Here is a 19835-nt window from a genome sequence, read left to right on the forward strand (position 1 = left end):
ATCCCAGAATAAATATGAAACAGCTTGCCTCAGGAAATGAGCCTCAAACTTGAGTTCCGATCACGTGGATTTCACCCAATCTGTGTGCCTTTGGCCAATGCCCCTCACCTCTTCCAGCCCCCGTTTGCTCAACTAAATTTTAGATGGAAAACCTGAAGGCTGGGGTTGAAAATGGGGCAAATCCTAGCAAGGGTGCGCGCTTGGCGCAGCTCGCGCCCGACGCCAGCGTGCTCGCGCCCGACGCCAGCGTGCCCACGTCAGCAGGCAGAAGGGCGCGGCTGGCGGCGCTGCCGGAATGCGGACCGCCTCTGCCTCCCAAGGGCACCCTGAAGTTGCTGTTGGGACTGTGCTCTGCCAGGTACAGAGGAGGCTGAAGATAAAGTAGATGTGCATTCTGCCTGCCTGCCCTCAAATAGATTAGGGTTTGGAAGTTCAAATAAGTCACGCACGTAAGTGACTCTCACACAGTGGGCAAGCCGGCCAGCTGGGGTCAAGGCAGGTGCGCTCGTGGAGGTCGTATTTTTAACTGTGCTTAGAGAAGGAGTGGAGTGGAGGTCATGGGGCCGGAAGTGTCTTCCTCCATGTCAGCGGAGAGGGTATAAAGAGAATCGTTGGGAAATAGAAGGGAAAGGCAGGCAGGCAGTTCTTGGGGTGTTCCTACAGGTGAAACTGCGGTTGAAAGGTGTGCCTATTTTAAGACCATTGGGACACATGACTCAAGCAGCCCCCACAAAAGCTGCTGTAATGTACCACCCTGCTGGCAGTAAGGTGGGTGCCAGCAGCCTCCACCTTGACCTAAAAAATGCAGGACAAGCAGGTACAGAGGCTGTGAGTGGGGGTGCAGTTTGTCCCCTCTGTTCAACAAATCCTTCCCAGCCCCAGGTGTGGGCTTGTAGAGGGGGACAGACACATCCCTGCCCTTGGCGAGCTCCATCTGGTGGGACAGACAGCTGCGGTCGAGAGGCAGGAGCAAAACTGGGACTCCCTTGAAAGTTATGAGCAGGTTTCTGAGCTGGAAAGTCTGTCCCTCCTGAGTCCTTTCCTCTTTGAGGCACCGCCCTCTCCTCCACAGAGCCCTCAGATTCCACCGGTTGTCTTCAGCTTACCTGGCTCTCAAGGGACAACTGTGTTTTTTGGTTACACATCAGCTGACACAACATTCTGCCATATCCCTTGTCCCAGCCACATTCCTTCAGCCATGGGGGAATTTCGAAGGTGCTTGGTGGTTATCTCCCTAGCTCCCTGCAAATGGTATAGCCGGGCCTTCTCAGGTCCACGGGTAGGAAATCCATCTCGGGGGGCAGGGGGTCTCATCTGGGAGCCTCACAGTAGGCATCCAAGGCCTTAAATTAGGCATAATTGTTAGCCCTGCCTTTCGGAATCATCCTAAGGAAGCAAGCGTGAATATGTGATAGATTTATCTACAAGATTACGCACGAGAGCATTGTTTATGAGACAGGAAAAAAAAATAATCAAAAAGGATCTAAATTTTCAACCATAAGAGATAGGTTAAATAATTTACGGCATAGTTGCACAATGCTAGCATTATAAATTACATCAGGGAGGGATGCTTACCACCATGAAAAGAACGTCGAAGACAATTGAAGACATAACATTGCAAAACAATATGCACTGGTGGATCCTATCTATGAGAGGAAAAAAGTATATATTCACATATAGCAAGACACAAGAAAGAGGGAAGTTATGCCTAGAAAATAGAAAACGTTGGTGACTTCAGGGTAGGGGAATTAGAAGGAATTTAAAATATCATCTCTGGATGTTCTCTACAAGACACGTTCATCACTTGTATAATCTGGGTGAAAGATACTCTATTTTTTAAAGTGTAATAAAGTGACATCTCCCTGGGCACAGCACAAGGCATGCCCAGGCAGGGGCTGGGTGCTAGGGAGCCACATTTCTGAGAGTGGGCCTAGCCCAGGAGCTCCGGGATACTAGACCATGCTGCTTAGCCACGCACCAACCCTACTCACGAGATGTCCTCCAGAAAGGTGCTTGACAGCCTGGCCTCAGCCCTGGGCATGCAGATCTTCCCACTCATCAGCCCCACTACAGGCCACGATAGAACAAACAAGGACTCAGGCCCGAGAGTCGCATAAAGACAGAATGGATGGATTTTTCTGGTCACTGTAATGCATTCAGCTGAGCAGGTCCATTTGAACTCCTTCCCTCACTGACTGCTCAGCCCCTACAAACTCAATGCCTTCTCCAGGAAGCCTTCCAGATGGATTCCACCATGCTGTGTGCTCTGAATGTCCCTGTTCTCAGTAGGAAGTCCCATTTGTGGAGTGGTTGCCAAGTGCTTTCTCCGAATGACCACAAGCCACCCTTGCAGTAACCCTCTGAGCTGGCCCTGTGATGCTCTCATCACAGATGAAGAAGCAGAGGCTGACGGAGGGTGAGTATCTTACCCCAAAGCTCATGCTAATAAATGGCAGAGTCAGGATTCAACCCCAGGCAGTGTGGCCTTAAGGCCAGCCCTCAGAGACACCGAGCCATGCAGGCCCTCTGAGACAATCGATGTCGCCAGTCATGTTTCCATGGTGATTTTGAATTGTTCCCAGACCGTTCCTGGAAGACTGAATTCCTGAAGGGTCCCAAAGGAGGAGCTGCACACCAGGCATGTTTGCTACTCTAACTGCAGGAGAAGCGGGTGTGTCCTCCTGAGCTGGTCCCTAGCTGCTAGAGACATGTCCACAGACAGTTATGTAAGGAGCCTGGTAAAACCCCTCCTTTGGGGACAGACCCTGCGCCAGAGACTCTGTAGGCTGCAGGATGCATCAGGGCTCAGGCTTCTTGTAGGACCAAAGGTTTCTTGCTGTCTCTCCGCAGCGTCTCCCCCAACACCTGTTCAGTCCCCAGGTTTCTGGGAAGGGTCCAGCTCTACCCAGGATCATGGCCCGAGTCCTCCCACTCCAGCTGGGAGGAGAGATTCAGTGAGGGAAAGAGCGTGCAGCCCGGAGCGTGAGCCTGCTGGAGGCGACCTCTTGGCTGTCCTTTCTTTTCAGAGTTTCCAGGCTGGGTTCCAACCCAGGATGGAAGAGGCTGTTACCGAGTCTGGGCAAATCAGCACAACCATATTAACAGAGGTTATCTCAGCGTGGGGGGATTAGGGATGGCTTTTTTTTTTTTCCCCCTGTGGCTTTGCTTTTTAGCATTTTCTAATTTTCTGCAATGAACATGATTATTTGGGCAATTAAATAATTAAAGGCAGGGGACGGTGGCGGTACTGCTCTTGCTGCCTTCTTCCCAGGGCTCTTCCTCCAACCTTCTGGAGACTGCTGAGCTCCTGGGTACCCTCTACTTTGTGGAGCTTCCTCCGAGCACCTCCTCACCTTTACCCCGGCAACCCCACTTCTTTCACACCCCTTTTCTGTACACGACTGTACTGGAATTGTACAGATCACACAGCATATCACTGTTCTGAGTCTGCTGCTCTCCACAACCCCAATGCCACGAGAAGTCGTCTTTTCTGTCTTTGAAGGGGATGCCTGGAACCACGTCCCCATCCTTGGCCCCTCCCACGGACTTCATCCCCCAGTTCACCATTGGACATCTGCAACGGGATGTTCCAAACAGTCACGGTCACAAGCATCATGGCCCCAGCCTACTGTCTCCCCTCCACGCCCGGGCACTTCCCACTTTCCTCGTCTCTGACAGCAGCACGGTCAACGGTAGGCTTACGGAATCATGGCTGCTTGCCCCTCCTAGGGTTGGTCCTTCAGGGAACAGGGAGGGCTGGTGTTCTGGTCTTCAAAATGTCTCTTGGGTCTCCCCATGCCCCTCACTCAGGCTCTGGAACTGTTACAGAGGTCCACGAGTAAATCTTACTCATTTTTTTTGTCTCCAGGATCTAGCACAGGGCCCAGTCCATGTATGCTCTCCATGTATGCTTCCTGGTTGAATGAATAAATGAACAAATGGGCCAAAAAAAATGGATCTTTTATAATTTGTCTCCTAGATTTTAGTTTTTTCCTTGCAGCCCTTCCCATATTTCTCTGTCAGTTGAATCTCCCCAAATGGTGACTTGGCCCTGGGAATTCTTCACATGGTGCCTTTAATGGTTCCCACTCTCTATCAAGGTCCTCCAAAAGCCAGCCCCTCTTTACCTTCCTTTGTAAAGGATTTGATCTCTCTCTCCCTGAGTCTCTCCTCTAGCTGACCTGACCCTTCAGATGGGATCCCACAGAAGGTAGCTGTCTGTCTACCTGGGACACTGTCTGGTTTCCTGACCCTACTCCACTTCACCCCAACCTGTAAGAGGTATGTTTTCACAAAGTCACTGTTGTTCAGAGGTAGCATAATCCATGGGTATTTATTGAGGGCCCACCATGAGCCCACTGCTAAAAACTAGGGAGACAAACATTTGCTCAGTCTTGGAACTCATGGAACTTACGTTCTCATGATGCAGACAGAAATATAGACAAATTCATGATTAATTGATTGATTGATTGATTATACTTTTTGATTGGTTCTATGTAGACATAAGCAGGGTCCTCTGACATGATAGCAGGGGGAGTGTCAGTCATCGGCAGAAATAACGTACAGCACTCACACGCCTAGAGGCATTTAGGGAGCACCTTCCACAGATCAGGTCCTGTGTCAGGGGCTGGGAACAATGAGGTGAATAAGATATGGTCTTTGCCCTTGGGGAGCTCACCTGTAAGGGACCACGTACATACCAAAAGATCTAATCCAGTCCGCCCTCCATACATACATTTAATATTAATTTTATTTCAAAAACCTATTATTTGGCTCAAGTATCCAGTTGCTTTTTTAGTTCAATTTATAGGCCTGCTGAGACGACTCCTCAGTGTAGTTGGAAAGGCCTATTTCATACGAGTGAGGCTTCTCATGGTTATCTCAAGTCAGAACCAAGATTTAACCATTGCCTGCCTTTCTTCTTCCCGGACAGGGCACCACCAGCACAGGGCTCTGTGAGGCCACCTCCAGACCCCAACGCACCCTCGTCAGCCTGCAGCTCAGGGCTGACGTCAGTGCGGAATCCCGGGGTCCGCGTTGACTGACAGCTGTGGCATCCAATGACACCACATGCCGGGCCAGTTCTTTGACCCGTTCTGAAGCTCAGGCTCCCGCTGTAATATGAGAATGAGACCCCCCTACCTCTTTCTGGGGGTCACCATCAAAATCAAATGAGATCATGCAAGTGCTTTGGAAATGAAAAAGCAATATTCAAATATAAAGTGCTAGATTATCTTTTTTTTAATTTTTTTTGACTTTGAAGGTTGTCAGGGCAGAAACAAAAAGGACTTTTAAGTTTTACTATTTAATAATAAGTCTATCAGAAGCTCGATAACACTGTAAGCACTATTTGTTGGGTACCCAAGAGCCTTTTCTCCTCTCCTTCCAAGCTCAAGGAATTCTGCTTCTTTCAGGTAAGACCAGAGCTTTCCTTCACCCACCTTGATCTGCCCCAGCCCCAAGGGGAGACTTATGATTGGTCTAGATCAGTCTTGGCATTCACATCTACTTTGCCTAGGGGTGGGCTTAAGTCCCAGTTCTGGTCAATGACAAATAAGGGAAAATGTGACTTCCCTGCCCCAACTTGAAACAGAATTTCAAGAAAATAAAACCTTTTGCCTCTGTCTTACTGGGCAATCATGTGAGGACATGATGCCTGAATGAGTAGGATAGATCTTGCAACTATGGAGCAATAAGCACAAGGACACAATGGAAGAACAGAAGATCAGAAAGAGGAGGATTTTTCTCTTCCTCCCCCTCCCCCACACCTCTCCTCCCCCCTCCCTCTCCTCCTCCTCCCCCTCCTCCTCTTCCTTCCCCTCCCCTTCCTCTTCCTTTTCTTCCTCTTCCTCCCCCTCCCCCCTGCTTCTTCTCCCCCTCCTCTACCCTCTCCTCCTTCTCCTTCTTCTCCTTCTCCTTCGAGTTTTGCATCTCATTTGATTATAGAGTCAAACACAAAGCCCAGCCAGGTGAGTAGCCAGAACATTTACGTGTGAAAAATTCTATCTGAACCAACAGAATTTGTTCATACATACATCCGTGTGCCTTTGTTCCAGGCATGTTTAGAAGGAGTAGGATCCTTGATGATGCCACTGAGCTCTTCTGCACCTGCCTGCCTCCAGGCTTCTGGTTATAAGAGATAACTAGATGCTGCTAATGCTGAAGTCACTGTTACTTGCCTCCATTTGCATATGTAAATTGGTGCATCTCTACAGATGTAACTTTGTAATATATTTCTATTTGAATGTACCTACCCTTTGACTCAATTCTTCCATGGAATTATCAGAATCTGGCCCACAGATAAACTCACACACAGGTAAGTATACTTATATCACTATATTTATTCATACTGAAATGTAATTACATTAAATATTGATTAACTTAATTAAATAGATTAATTTAAATGTCATGTATGCAACAATATGGTTAGATTAATGACCGTGCATCCATAATATGAAACATATGATTTTAAAAAGATTAGCACAGCTCTATGTATACTGGTAAGAAATTATATTCAAGATCATTAAGATATATATACACTGGCAAGTAGTGATATTCTGGATATAGTTAATGGAAAAAGTGAGATTAATAGTGGTTAAAGCTGGATGATGGATACATGGGGATTTGTTAGGTCATGTTTTCTTATAAATGTATGATGGAGATTTGAAATTCACCAAAATAAAAAAATTTCAAGACAAGGGGCAGGAAGAGTAGTATGTTTACTATGACATCATTTGTGTGGGTTTTTTTTTTTTTAAGCAATATAGGGATAAAGGATAGAACATGAATATCCATGGAAAGACACAGCAGAATTTGGTAACAACAGTTACTACTAGGAAAAGAGAGAGGACTGCGAAGAGACTGAGTTTGCCTGTCCCTTTGTCTCCTTTGAATAAAAAAAATAAAGTAAGATTTTATAATATAGTATTTTATTAAAAATAAAATAACAAAGATTTATTTATTTATTAAAAGATTTTATGTATTTATTTGAGAGAGAGAGAGAGAACAAGCCAGGGGAAGGGCAAAGGGAGAGGGAGAAGCAGACCCTCTGCTGAACAGGGATCCCAATGAGGGACTCAATCCCAGGACCTTGGGATCATAACCTGAACTGAAGGCAGACACTTAACTGACTGAGCTACTCAGGTGCCCCAAAACAACATAAAGATTTATTAATCAACCAAGTGTAGGTGAGCAATAGACAGATAGCCAGTCTGTATCTTTGCAATGCGGACTCAAGTGCTGCTTGATGTTCACCCAAGAGATCTGTTCACATCCCGCCTGCGACCCTGAAGATGACACTGTTGAGATGAATAACACCAGGCTGTTACAGGTTCCTGCAAATAAGCTAAGCCCATACTTAGAGCTGTTATAAAGATGCTGAGGACAAGGAAAACTTGACTGCAACGAGTGCATCAGCCACTGTAGGAAAACAACACAGCATCATAACGTATTTCTCATAATAATAATGTAATTCCATTATAGACACTTTATATTTTCCATTATAGACACTATATAATGTAAAAATAATGTAATTCTGTTATAGACACTTTCTAAAAGCAGAAAAGCACAACAAAAGAGATTAAACATCATTTCTAGTCCCACTCCTAGAAGCAATACCGTATATTATGGTGTGAATGTGTGTGATCCGAAAACACCACTTTGTAACAGGATTCTTTATTTATTTATTTATTTATTTATTTATTTATTTATTTAAGCAACCTCTGCATCTGGCCTGGGGCTCAAACTCAGAACCTAGAGATCAAGAGTCACATGCTCCACTGACCAAGCAGGCAGATGCCCTGTAATTGGACTTTTTCTAGTTCACAAAATAGAATTATCTTCCTGCATCATTAAATATTATATTTTACAACATAATTTTTAATGTGTGCATGTTCCTCTTATGTGGTTTTTAATAGTCTTACCAACTTCTTAACGTTGGACATTTTCTGTGGTAGTAAAGTTACAAATCACAGGCAGTGCTAACACTCTCTGACTTCCACAAATATTAGCTCAACTTCCTTTCTTCCTTCCTTCAATAATTAATTACTAAATAAGTGTGAAACAACCAGCCTCAAACAAAGCAGCTACAAGGGGCCATTTTTGAGATATTTGGGGGAATCTGAATGTAGAGTGGCTCTTTTGTGATGCTAAGGAATTATAATTGTGTGACAGTGGTCTTGTGGCTATGGGGAAATATGTCCTTAATTTTTAGAGACCCACACTGAAGTATTTAAGGATGAAATGTCATGATGCTTGTAATTTGCCTTAAAATACTTTAGCCAAAAAATAAATGAAGCAAATACGGGAAAATAATCACTATTCAATCTAGGTGAGGGATATAGTGCCTCCTTTGCTGTATATTTGAAATTTTCATTAAAAAATATGTCTTAGAAGTGAAATACATCATGCTCGGTCCTGTACTATGAGCTGGAGATGTAGTGGTGAACAAAATAGACCGTGGGGCACAGCCTTTGGGGAACACGTTTCCACCAGAATGTCTCCAATGCAATCTAAGGATGATAGGAGGACCTGTGTCAGACTAGCATTCTTTGTCCCCTCCACACTGTCATCAATGCAGGTCTGTTTTCCCACCTTTTAATATCTGTACCTCCCAGTGACCTTGACCACACTGTGGTCACTAATACTGCATGTTGGAAATCAGTTCTGTGGCTCATGGTGCCCCTGGGATTCCATTCAGGAAACTTCTGGGCACCCACGTGCGCCTGACACTGCAAGGCAGCAGGACTTAAAAAGGGGATGGCCCGACCCCTGCCTTCCACTTACGGCCTGTGGGAGGAGGTGGAAGAGGTCATCCAAGCCAGCTGGAAGGAGGGGAGTGGCTGGAAAGGTGACCAGGACAAGCTTCTTCAATGAGAAAGTAAGAGACCCCAGTGCGATGGGGAGAGTCTGCTGGGAAAAAGGCTGGTTGAGCAGCCCTGCACGCCCACCCACAGCTGGCAGGAGTGAAGACCTAGAGGAGCTGATGTGCCGTGTATCCTTTAGTTCCCCTGCTGGCAAACTTTCCAAAGGGCTGGATAATAAACATTTTAGGCTTTCAGACCAAGGGGCAACATCAGAGATAAGTTCCCCCACACACACATTTTTTGCCCAAAATTCAAAACTTTATGTTTGGACACCAAAATGTAAATTTCATCTCATGTTCACGCGCCATAACTATTCTTTTTAATTTTTTTTCAACTATTTAAAAACGCAAAAACCATTCCTAGCTCAGGGCCATCCCAGAACAGGTGGTGGTGGGATTTGGCCCACCCACATAACTTGCCAACTGCTCCCGCACAAGATGGGTCCGTTCTTTCTTTCTTTCTTTTTTTTTTTTTTAATTTTGTTTATTTGTTTGACAGACAGATTACAAGTAGGCACAGAGGCAGGCAGAGAGAGAGAGAGGAGGAAGCAGGCTCTCTGCCGAGCAGGGAGCCCAATGCGGGGCTCCATCCCAGGACCCTGGGACCATGACCCGAGCTGAAGTTAGAGGCTTTAACCCACTGAGCCACCCAGGTGCCCCAAGATGGGTCCGTTCTTAATGCCACGGTTTGTTTTCAGGGCTGCTGTTTGCTGTGGGGACGGGAATGGGCCTGATCTAGCTGTTGGCACCTGCTTTCGTGGCCCATCTCTATTCTTTCCCAGCTGGGGGTTCTGAGGAAAGTCACTTAAACCTCCTTGGACTTAAGTTTGCTCGTCCTTGAAGCCCGAGGGAGGCTAAGGCTCCTACTTCCAGGCGGGGAGGAGAAAATACAGTTTCGCACACTCTCCTATGTACGTGGGAAATACTGGGTAGAAGATGGACTCGCGGTGGGTCCAGAGTATCCCCCAAAGGCAGTGCGCGGTCCTCCTCACAGCCCTCCGGAGCAGCGCACCCAGTGGAGACTAGGGGCAGACTCCGCACGACCCAGTGCCGCGTGCCTGAGCACTGGGAGCCGGGTTCTGGGCGCACCAGAGCAGACCCCCATCCTGGCTGCGGGCGCAGGCAGCAGGGCGGGAAGCTCCCCTAGCCCGGGGCCGTCGGGCCGGCCGCGCGGGCCTCGGCGTCCGTGCGCCTCGGCTTCCGTGGAGGGCGCGCTGTCCGAGCTCCCCGCCGGCTCCGAGGAGCCCCTCGCCGCCACTCTGGCCCCGAGAGGCAGATCCTGGCATCACCGCCGCGCCAAGCCTCGGACGGGACCTCGAGGACTTGCGGCTCCCACCCCCGTCCCCTGTCCCTGGGCTTTCGGGTCGTCCCGGAGGGTGCGCGCAAGGGTCCGCGCGCGGCGGAGGCCCTCCCTCGAGGCCCGTGCCCCGCAGCCTGCGGGCCGGACTCTGTCCCACGCTGCCCGGCAGGGCGGGGCGGGAGCTGGCGCTTGGGGTGCGTCCGGGCCTGCCGGCCAGTTGCGCAAGTGGTGCTCTTTGGCTATAAGAGGGACGGGCAGGCATGGAGCCCCGGAGGAATCGCGGCGCCAGCAGCTGCGAGGTAAGGCCCTGGGCGCTCTCCTTTTTCCTTCTCCGCCGGTCTTTCTTGGCCAGCCACCCCACCTCACCCCACCCTGAACACCAGGGAAACTAAGGGCAGACGGAAACCGGGGTAGACGGCTTGGTTCTGGACTATGGCGGCTTTGTACCAGAGTTCTAACCGGAGGGAAGGCGGCTGGGGAGGTCTGGCTTCGGGACCGAGCTGTGCCAGTGCCCATGGAGCAGGAATCTGTGCCACGGAGCCAGCCAGGGTCCCGGGAGACTGGCAGAGCCGCCAGCCTAGCTGGTGAGATGCTTTAGAAATTGCCTTGAGCACACCCCCAAAGATTAGGGTACCCTGTCCCCCTCTGGAGGGGATAGAGTCTGGGGTGCTGGGGATTCAGGTAGGAACATTCAGTTTCTGGGGACTAGCTTTGCAATGCGGCTAAGAATTCCGACATCATTTTCCAGTGGGGTGTTCATCTCTGATGTGTGAATTCAAGGATCTGTGTAAGGCCAGAGCCTAGGAACAGGACCACTGTGGGGTAGAGGTGGAGAGAAAACCGTTCAGAAGAACTGAATATCTTGGAGAAATTCTGCCGAAATGCAGGCCTCAAAGCCAAGCATATTGCCTTCTGGACCATGGATGAAATTGGGGTTTTCTGAGGTGACAGAGCAGCGGTCCCGGAAAGGCCTACTGCATGTTTCTCATGTATGTGGGCAGGTGGGCCCTGGGCAGAGTCCGCCTTGCCTCCCAGCCTGGTTTCCATTTCACTGTGGATGTGGTTGCCTTTATCTTCCCGTTTCTATAGCTGCAAGACGGTGGCATTTTGGAATTGTGAATCCTTACATACAGCTAGATCCAAGACGAGTGGCCTGCTTGTCATTTGAGAAAGAAGTTTTGGAGGGGACCGAGATGTTTGATTTCTTCTGTTGGGGGTGGGGTGGGTCTTAAGAATGGATGGGGCAGAGGGTAGGTTTTTTCAGGCATCGCCCCAGGACCCACCACCAGCTCTGTGATCGCCCATTGTAGGAATGGGGATGTTTGCTCTGCCGAGTGCTGAGGTGGGCAGCAGTCAGCTGGGGCCAGTGGGAGAGAGGGTACCCAATCTCTTTCCCACCAGGCTGGTCTGCAAAACCATAGTTGCTGTCATTCCCATGTCCCCAGGAGCAGAGATGCCAAGCGGATCATTTCCCTCATTTAGGTAGGGGGAGAGGGCAAGAGAAAAACAGCGGATGTTTTTAGGTTCTTCCCTTTTCTAGCAATTGAGGACATTGGGCTGAGGGGAACATGTCCATGTTGGCCAAAGGAGCGTCCTTCTCATATTTTGCACATCTTATGCCCAAAATAACTCTTCTCGGTATTTGGGGGAAGTATTTCCCCCCCTCTCCATTCCAGGAAATGGCTCCAAGCGCCAAGGACAGAGCCAGGGAGATTGCAGTGAATTCCTGCCTTTCAGCCCCAGGCAGATGCCTCTCGTGACTGAGTAGCCTGTGCAGGGTGTGGAGGTGGCCGCTTGGGAGAGCTCTCCTCACAGAACCCAGGTCATTGTCCCCTGCTGCAGCCCAGATGCCACCCGAAGGAACGAACGCGGGATTGGGGGAGAAAGAAGGAGCTTCAGGGAAGTAGAGTCCTTGTGGGGTGTGCATCCTTGAAGAGCATGCATGTGATTTCAAGGAATATCGAGCCAAACTGTCGTGCAATCCGTCAGTCGGGAGACCTTGTCCTCTCGGGCAGTAAGATTCTGTGGCAGCAGCTCCATTCGGGCCTGGCAGCCCGGAGCCCTGAAATTCTTCCTTGTCCACACAGTTGTCTCAGAGAAATAGAAAGAGGTTGTTTTTGCTGAAAAACAACAGACCTGATACCTGGGCTCAGGGAATTCTTTATGCTCATTTCCACGGTGACGACAGATGTGACTTCCTTCTCCGCAAACTGCGTTTTACAGTCTTTCCTGCCCCGTTTGTCAGCTCCCTAGAACTGGAGGCGTGATTGGTGTCCATGCTGACATCTCACTGATTTCCCTGAAGATCTCATCCTCATCTGTGTGTGCATGGTGTTTGTACTCTGGGTTGCACGGGCTGGGGAGGAGTGCAAAGGCAGGGGGAGGAAGCCACAGAGAAAAAAGGAGTGGAAGAGGTCTTTAAGAAGTGTGTGGGGGAGAAGAAGTGTGGGAGGCCCAGAGAAGCTGGAGCCAGGCTGATGAAAGGGACTAAGTAGCACCTGGGACCACCGTCAGGAAGGAGCAGAGCTAGGGAAGCTGAAAGGAATGAGGACCCACAGGGTGCTGGAGGACACTCCTGGAGGGGCAGGAAGCTGACCAAGGTCCCTGTTAAAAGGAAACCTGGAAGCGCAAGTGTTTTCTGCCTTCATTAAGAAAGTTTCCTAGGGGTGCCTGCTGGGCAACAGTGTTTTTGAGATCAGGGCAGGTGAACCATGGTGGAGGTAGGTTAACCTGGTTAGACAAGGAGAATCAGAGATAAGAAATTTTTTTTTTAATTCTCTCAACAAATATTCATGAGTGCCTGCTCTGCACTAGGCCCTTGGAAGATGCTGGAACAAATAGCATATCCATGCCTCCTGCGCCTGGCAGAGAGCACTAATTGATGGAGGCACTCTCTCCCTCTGAGGCTGGATGGGGCTTCCGGTCTTCCTCCGCACAGAGCTCCAGGGAGCCGCGGAAAATTGATTGACTTTGACATTGGAATTGAAACCTATTTGTTATCCATGATGGGGATCAGATCTGAGGGTGGTTTGTGATGAGTAGGAAGAATGTAACCCCCATCCCACACTCTGGCTGCCAGTTAAGTGTGTTAACATTTTTCAAATGAGGTTCTTGGTTACAAAGAAGAGAAAACCACTCATGCTAGCTCCGTGTTTCCAACAAGACACTGCAACCAACATTGAAAAAACAGAACTCTTCAGAGTACATCACTCATAGTAAGGGCGAATTTGATTTTTTGACCCTTGTTCCTCTTCCATGTGTTTATGTGTATCTCCCCTGGATTTATTTTTTTTTTTAAGATTATTTATTTATTTGACAGACAGAAATCACAAGTAGGCAGAGAGGCAGACAGAGAGAGAGAGGAGGAAGCAGGCTCCCTGCCCAGCAGAGAGCCCGATGCGGGACTCGATCCCATGACCCTGAGATCATGACCTGAGCCGAAGGCAGAGGCTTAACCCCCTGAGCCACCCAGGTGCCCCTCTCCCCTGGATTTAAAAATATATTCAGAGAGTGGAAAGCAACTCAAGTGAGTATATGTGGAAGAGTATCTCACTGTGGAGGCTAAGGACAGGGAGGGCTCGGAACCGACGAGATCAGGAACCAGAAAGGAGTTCAGGAAGGAGCACGGGCACCGACGGTCCCCAGCCTGTTACAGGATGACCTCTGGTCTTTCTCAGCTACTCCGTACACAGGAGGGCAACCACGGCTTCCGCGGAGCTTTGGAGCCCTCAACTGGGACAAACTGGGCCCTCTGAAGCCTTACTTCAATTCCTGGGAAGGATGCTAATTGACCTCATCAGGGTTTGGAGGAGAAAGAGATGAGGAAAGGGAGAGAAGTGTATTCTCAGGCTCTTGTCTACCACTGGTCATGAAACCATGGCCTCCAGGACGTGTGTGTGTGTGTGCTCTGAATAGGGCAGATTCCCCACGAGATGGAATCAAGCCTGGACATTCTAGCTCTCTACCCTTACACACTCTACCCTTCTGCCATACTGAATTCTTCTAAGCCTACCACAGTTTTCCCCAACTCCACACTTGCACCTCTGTCTGGAATGTCCTGCTTGCCCTCTCCTGCCTGGGGAGCTAGTGTCTTTAAGGTTTCAGTTCAAATACTGCCTCATTTACAAAGTTGTCCTCCCCTCCCCAGAGTCCCCACCTTCCTCTGTGTTCCCCAGATTCTCGGCTCTTCCCCTCCTCATGAAGTTGTGTTGAAATGAGTTATTTTAGCGTCTGTTTGTTCCACTGGATTCTGAGTACCTTTCATGACCAAGATCCGGTCTTCCTTGTCTCTATTCATCTTTTGTTTTTTTCCCTGTCCCCATGTCCCTTCCAACTTGGAATTACGGAGAAAGGAAGGAAAGGATAGGAGGGAGCCCACAGGATGAATTTCTGCAGGAAGAATCTTAGACCTTCCAAAGCTTTTCCCTCATAATTAACAGCAAATACCCCATTTGGCTTTGACATTGGAATTGAAACCTATTTGTTATCCATGATGGGGATCAGATCATATTAGCACACGGAGGATTATTGAAGAGAAGGGTATAGAAATCCCAATGGCTGGAGAAGAGAAGAAAGAAAAGAGAAGTGTGTGCTGGATTCCTGCTAACCTCTGGCACTTCCAACCAGGAGACGACATGGGACTTTGGAGAGCTCAAGGCTAGCAGCCTCCACCAGTAAATGCCTCTGTGACCCTAAGCTCTCCCCAGGCCCTCTACCCCCACGGCTACCATCAGAAGACTATAGGCAGGCCCAGCAATCCTTCCGGCTAGGATCTAGAGAAGCATCCCCCTGTCTTGAGAGAGAGGCCCCACGTGGTTGGCCTCATCCCCTAGGACCAGAGTGGATGTGAAGGTCACATCTGGAGGCCACCAGCTTCCTAGGGAAATAGGAGGGGAGCTTGTCCACAGAGAAGGCAGAGGTGTGGGGCCTGCATAGAAGTGGGGGCAGGGTTGGGGCCGGGGGGTCAGCTAAGGATGAATGGAGCTGGGACCAGCACCCAGGGCCTAGGTGAACTCAGAGAGTAGGAAATTGTGGATGGATGGAAGGTGTAGTTATATGAGCCTCTCCTGCTGGCCTTGGAACTGTTTTCTGTGGTGCCATTGCCTTTTCTGGTGCTGCCCTAGGAGGCTCCATTTTCTGGTATTCCTTTTCTTCCCCAGTGCCTGGAGAGGATGGCAGGGATGGTCGTAGAGATGATGGGGAGTGTCACAGTCTTAACTGAAGGAGACGGAAGGCAGCAGGAGGCAAAAGCTGGTGACCGGGAGGTCCAGAGGGTGAGCAGAGGATGGCGGCAGCGATCCAGCAGAGTGAGGGGGAGGCCGTGGCCTGTATGAGTGAGGCTCAGAGGCTCGTTGCCCACAGCTCCTCCAGCCGTGCCCATCTCCCTCCCCAGGCTCTGCTTAAATAACGGGCAGAGAGAAACAAAAAAGACAAGATGTTGTATCCACATTTCAGTGATTCATTTCTTTTTTTTTTTTTTTTTTAAAGATTTTATTTATTTATCAGAGAGAGAGTGAGCACAGGCAGACAGAATGGCAGGCAGAGGCAGAGGGAGAAGCAGGCTCCCCGCTGAGCAAGGAGCCCGATGTGGGACTCGATCCCAGGACGCTGGGATCATGACCTGAGCCGAAGGCAGCTGCTTAACCAACTGAGCCACCCAGGCGTCCCAGTGATTCATTTCTTAACTCTCAAAAAAATGACAGCTCCTAAATGTTCAAAACCATTTTTGGAAACTTCTCACGATGAGCGGTTTTGCAGTCCGGCGGCTGGCTGACCATATCCTCTCCTGTCCGTTCCTCCCACCTCAGCTCTCTCCACCTGGGCTCTCCTGGGTCTGCATCTGCGGCCCCACTTTTTTTTTTTTTTTTAAGATTTTTATTTATTTATTTGACACAGAGAGAGAGATCACAAGTAGGCAGAGAGGCAGGCAGAGAGAGAGGAGGAAGCAGGCTCCCTGCTGAGCAGAGAGCCCATGTGGGGCTCGATCCCAGGACCCTGAGATCATGACCTGGGCCAAAGACAGAGGCTTTAACTCACTGAGCCACCCAGGCGCCCCCCTGCCCCCGCTTTTTTTTATGTGACCCCCAATCCCAACCGTCAGCTGGATGGGTCCGCCCAAGTTTCAACCAGCAAATCAACGGCAGTTCAACTCCCTCCCTGTGCCTCTGCCAATTTTCATCTCCATCCTTCTTGCCACCTGGACTGGAAGCATTAGCCTGGGAATAGTCAGAGCTTCTGTGACAGAAACCTAGCCTCCCTATGCTGTCCTCAGGGTCCTTCTGGCCCATCACACCTCCCGTGCTGGCTGGGAGCCCCCGTGTCCTGAGTTCACAGGTGATCTTCAGCCTCTGGGCCCTCAGCGGGGCTGCTCCTCCACTTCACAAACCCAGTTCCTCCTGACTCTTACAGCCTGTATCAAATGCCATCACCTCCAGGACACCCCCTTGATTCCTTCCTGGAAACAGTGGTGATAACAGCTAATGTGTATTAGGACAGGCCAGCACCTAGCACATTACATGTATTACCTCATTTCATCCCCGGAACAACTTCAGGTGGGAATTACAGTTTGTATCATTCCTATTTTTTTATAGCTAAGAACAATGAGTCTGAGAAAGTTTGGCCAGCTTGTCCAAGGTCCTGTACCCCAACCCAGAATTCTGCTAGACTCCCAGAGTCCATAATTTTACACACGTCTCCCTCCCCTGAATCACTCTGGGCATGCTGTCTCTTTAAACGTTCTTCCTGGACTTACAGCTAATTAGGCAAGCTGGCTGTTCAAGAGCCCAGTTTTGCTCTTTACTTTTATTTCTAGCAAATAATATACGTTAACAATCGACCGCATTAAATACTGTGGTATATTCCCTGGGCTTCAGGGAACCTCAGCCTTCTTCAGCCCCAACCCTCCCTAGTCCTGATTCCCGCCTTCCTGCGGTCCCGGGTCTGTTCCGTCTTTGTACCTGGCCCCCAGGGGGCGAACAAGGGTAACCACCAAGTGTCAGGCGTGGCGCTTAGTGAAGTTGCAACCGCTGTCTTCAATGATCCCTCCCCTCTCTAGCCCCTGAACGCTGCTCTGACCGGCCCTGTGCACCACCTTCTTGGGCCACAGCCAGGCCCCACCTATGTATTGACACTGCAGGGAACCCAGAAGCACTTGGCATCCACTCTGTCCTGATGCCCATGTCCAGGTGTATAAAGCAGCTAGCATCAGGTTGGGCTGCACTTAGCAGAGACCCAACATAACAGTGGCTTAACCAAGACAGAGGTTATGTCTCTCTCCCACGCACAGCATAAGTCCAGGGATGGGCAGTCTGAGGCCAGTAGGTCACCTCAGCTCCACAAAGTCCTCAGAGACCTGACCTCCAGGTTCCCACCGTACCGCTTGTAAGGTGAGGCTCTCTTCCTTGTGATTCAAGATGGCTCCAGAACCGGGGCCACCCCATCTGCAGTCCGGGCATGGGATGGAGGGAGGGATGAAAGAGGAAGAGGCAAAGACACGCACCCCCAGGGCTGCCGTGCTGGTACTGAATTGGCCAGGCTTCCGTCGCAGAGCCAAACCTAGTCGGGGGGAGCTGAGAAAGGTAGTATTTGTTCTGGATGGCACGTCACCATCTAAACTTGGATATCACTTGGGAAGAAGGGAAGGAGAGATATTGGAGACAACTAACAGCCTCTACTAAAAGGGTTTGGGGTGTTGATGTGTTTGCGTGTGTGCCTTTGTTGGGTGCGACATACGTGAACACACGTGTTCGGTTGCGCGTGTTGGTGGGGCATGTTCCCTCCCCCACGTTGACCTCAGATGGACTTGTTATGGGCTCTCCACGGAACTCCCCTACATCTGGCCTCCTTCTCTTGGGCAGATTCAACAACAGCCTCTCAATTCCACCTCTCAAGGAACTACAGTGTATTTTCTGCGTTCGCTGAAGCGTGTTATCAGTGCTGATAGAGGGGCTTGTAAAACTGTTTTCCCACTCAGGTGCTACAGGGTGGCCATTATGCGACAGCGACTGTGACCAGACCTAATCTGGTAATAAATTCTCTTGGGAAGGAGGGTATCCTTACACTAGAATACTAGAAAAGGGTACCGTTCTATCTTGTGCTGCCCAGAAATGCCAGGCACCCTGTGGAGATGGCCGGGGGGAAGGCAGGGGGCCAAATGCTAGATTTGGGGTTTGCTGCAGCAGTGTTACCTCAGTGTTTCAAGCCTTGCCCAGTAATCACACAATGCTGGAACGGCTGACTTCTCACCCCCACCCCCACCCTTGGGCACCTACACGCCCTGTACTCGGGGGCTTGACAGGTTCATCTCATTTATCCTTTTAGCCAGGTGCTGTTATTGGTTCCGTTTTACTCACAGGAAAGGATGCTGTAAGGAAGTTAAGTATTTGCCCAGGGACTCCTGACACCTTGGGATCTAACCATTGTACTTTCCACCTTTGCTAGGCTTTCGTGGAGCCAAACTGGGGATTGGCGCTTTTTAACTCCATTCCACAAACATTTGGTGGGAATATTTACTCACGCAATCAGTAGTTAATAGAGGGAGCTTTGATTTTTTTTTTAAGATTTTATTTATTTATTTGACAGATCACAAGTAGGCAGAGAGGCAGGCAGAGAGAGAGAGAGAGAGGAGGAAGCAGGCTCCCTGCTGAGCAGAGAGCCCGAAGGACCCTGGGATCATGACTTGAGCCGAAGGCAGAGGCTTTAACCCACTGAACCACCCAGGCGCCCCGAGCTTTGAGTTTTTAAGAGAGAAAGCAAGCACAGAAACCCTCGAAGTATAGCCCCTCCTGCATTACTTGGGATTTTTCATATTCAAAGCTGGTATGGGGGTTCAGTTTCCTAGCTTACTGCTAGAGCTGGGTATTTCTTTCTAAGGACCATCGTTCCAGGAGGGACCTTGGTTGAGCATTGGGGTGGTTTGTAATTTGGGGCTCTCCTCGAAGGCTGGGGAAACTATGGGGTAGCACCCCAGCTATGGAGAAGGCACCCCAGCCTGACTCTGCCCCTCACTTGTTTGGCTTTGAGCAAGTTAACGTGCCTTCCTGACCCTCATTTTCCCCCTTCTATAAAATTCAGATTAAAAGGATACCTTTGGGGAAAAAAAGCATACCTTGATCAAGCATGATACAGATTACTTATTTCTATTATATTGCCAGAACATGAATCATACTAATATTGCCACCTGTGGACAGAAAGTATATTATCTGTTTTTTTCAAGACCCAGATGAGGCAGAACATAAAAAGCAGAGGATTAACTTTTTTGCCTTCTCCGGAACCTTCCTGCTAACACTTACTTACATTTGATTATCATTGCAGGTTCATGCGCACACCCTTAGCACGGATCACAGACTCGCATACCTTTAACTTTATTACCTTTTGTCTTATGTATCTCATTAAAACTTTGCTGCTTACTCAAGGATCTGCATATCATTAATCTGAGAATTCATTGTTCCATGACTTTGAAAGTGTCAGTCATTTTGGATGAACATGTTATATAATCTCTTCTGCCTCCATGCCTTTATTTTATTTTATTTTGTCTTAAGATTTTATTTATTTATTTGTCAGAGAGAGGGAGTACAGGCAGGGGGAGCAGCAGGCAGAAGGAGAAGCAGGCTCCCTGCTGAGCAAGGAGCCCGATAGGAGACTCGATCCCAGGACCCTGAGATTGTGACCTGA

The 19835-nt window shown here is 49.3% G+C and overlaps 2 long non-coding RNA genes across 4 annotated transcripts; both read left to right on the forward strand.

Moving 5' to 3' along the window:
- Positions 1-275: 275 nt before the first annotated feature.
- LOC131830440 (uncharacterized) lies at positions 276-4276 on the forward strand. Of its 3 annotated transcripts, none has more exons than XR_009353167.1 (5): positions 276-358; positions 2290-2416; positions 3027-3107; positions 3503-3692; positions 3869-4091. It is a non-coding gene; the product is annotated as an uncharacterized LOC131830440 (long non-coding RNA). The 3 variants fall into 3 exon arrangements; XR_009353166.1 differs by lacking the exon at positions 3869-4091 and adding an exon at positions 4165-4276 and having other exon boundaries at positions 290-358; positions 2231-2416; XR_009353165.1 differs by having other exon boundaries at positions 290-358; positions 2231-2416.
- Positions 4277-5785: 1509 nt separating this feature from the next.
- On the forward strand, positions 5786-7860 carry LOC131830441 (uncharacterized). Its single transcript, XR_009353168.1, has 4 exons — positions 5786-5969; positions 6057-6316; positions 6760-6906; positions 7716-7860. It is a non-coding gene; the product is annotated as an uncharacterized LOC131830441 (long non-coding RNA).
- The last annotated feature ends 11975 nt before the right edge of the window (positions 7861-19835 follow it).

Source organism: Mustela lutreola, chromosome 4 (assembly GCF_030435805.1).
Source record: "Mustela lutreola isolate mMusLut2 chromosome 4, mMusLut2.pri, whole genome shotgun sequence".
NCBI classification, from domain to species: Eukaryota; Metazoa; Chordata; class Mammalia; order Carnivora; family Mustelidae; genus Mustela; species Mustela lutreola.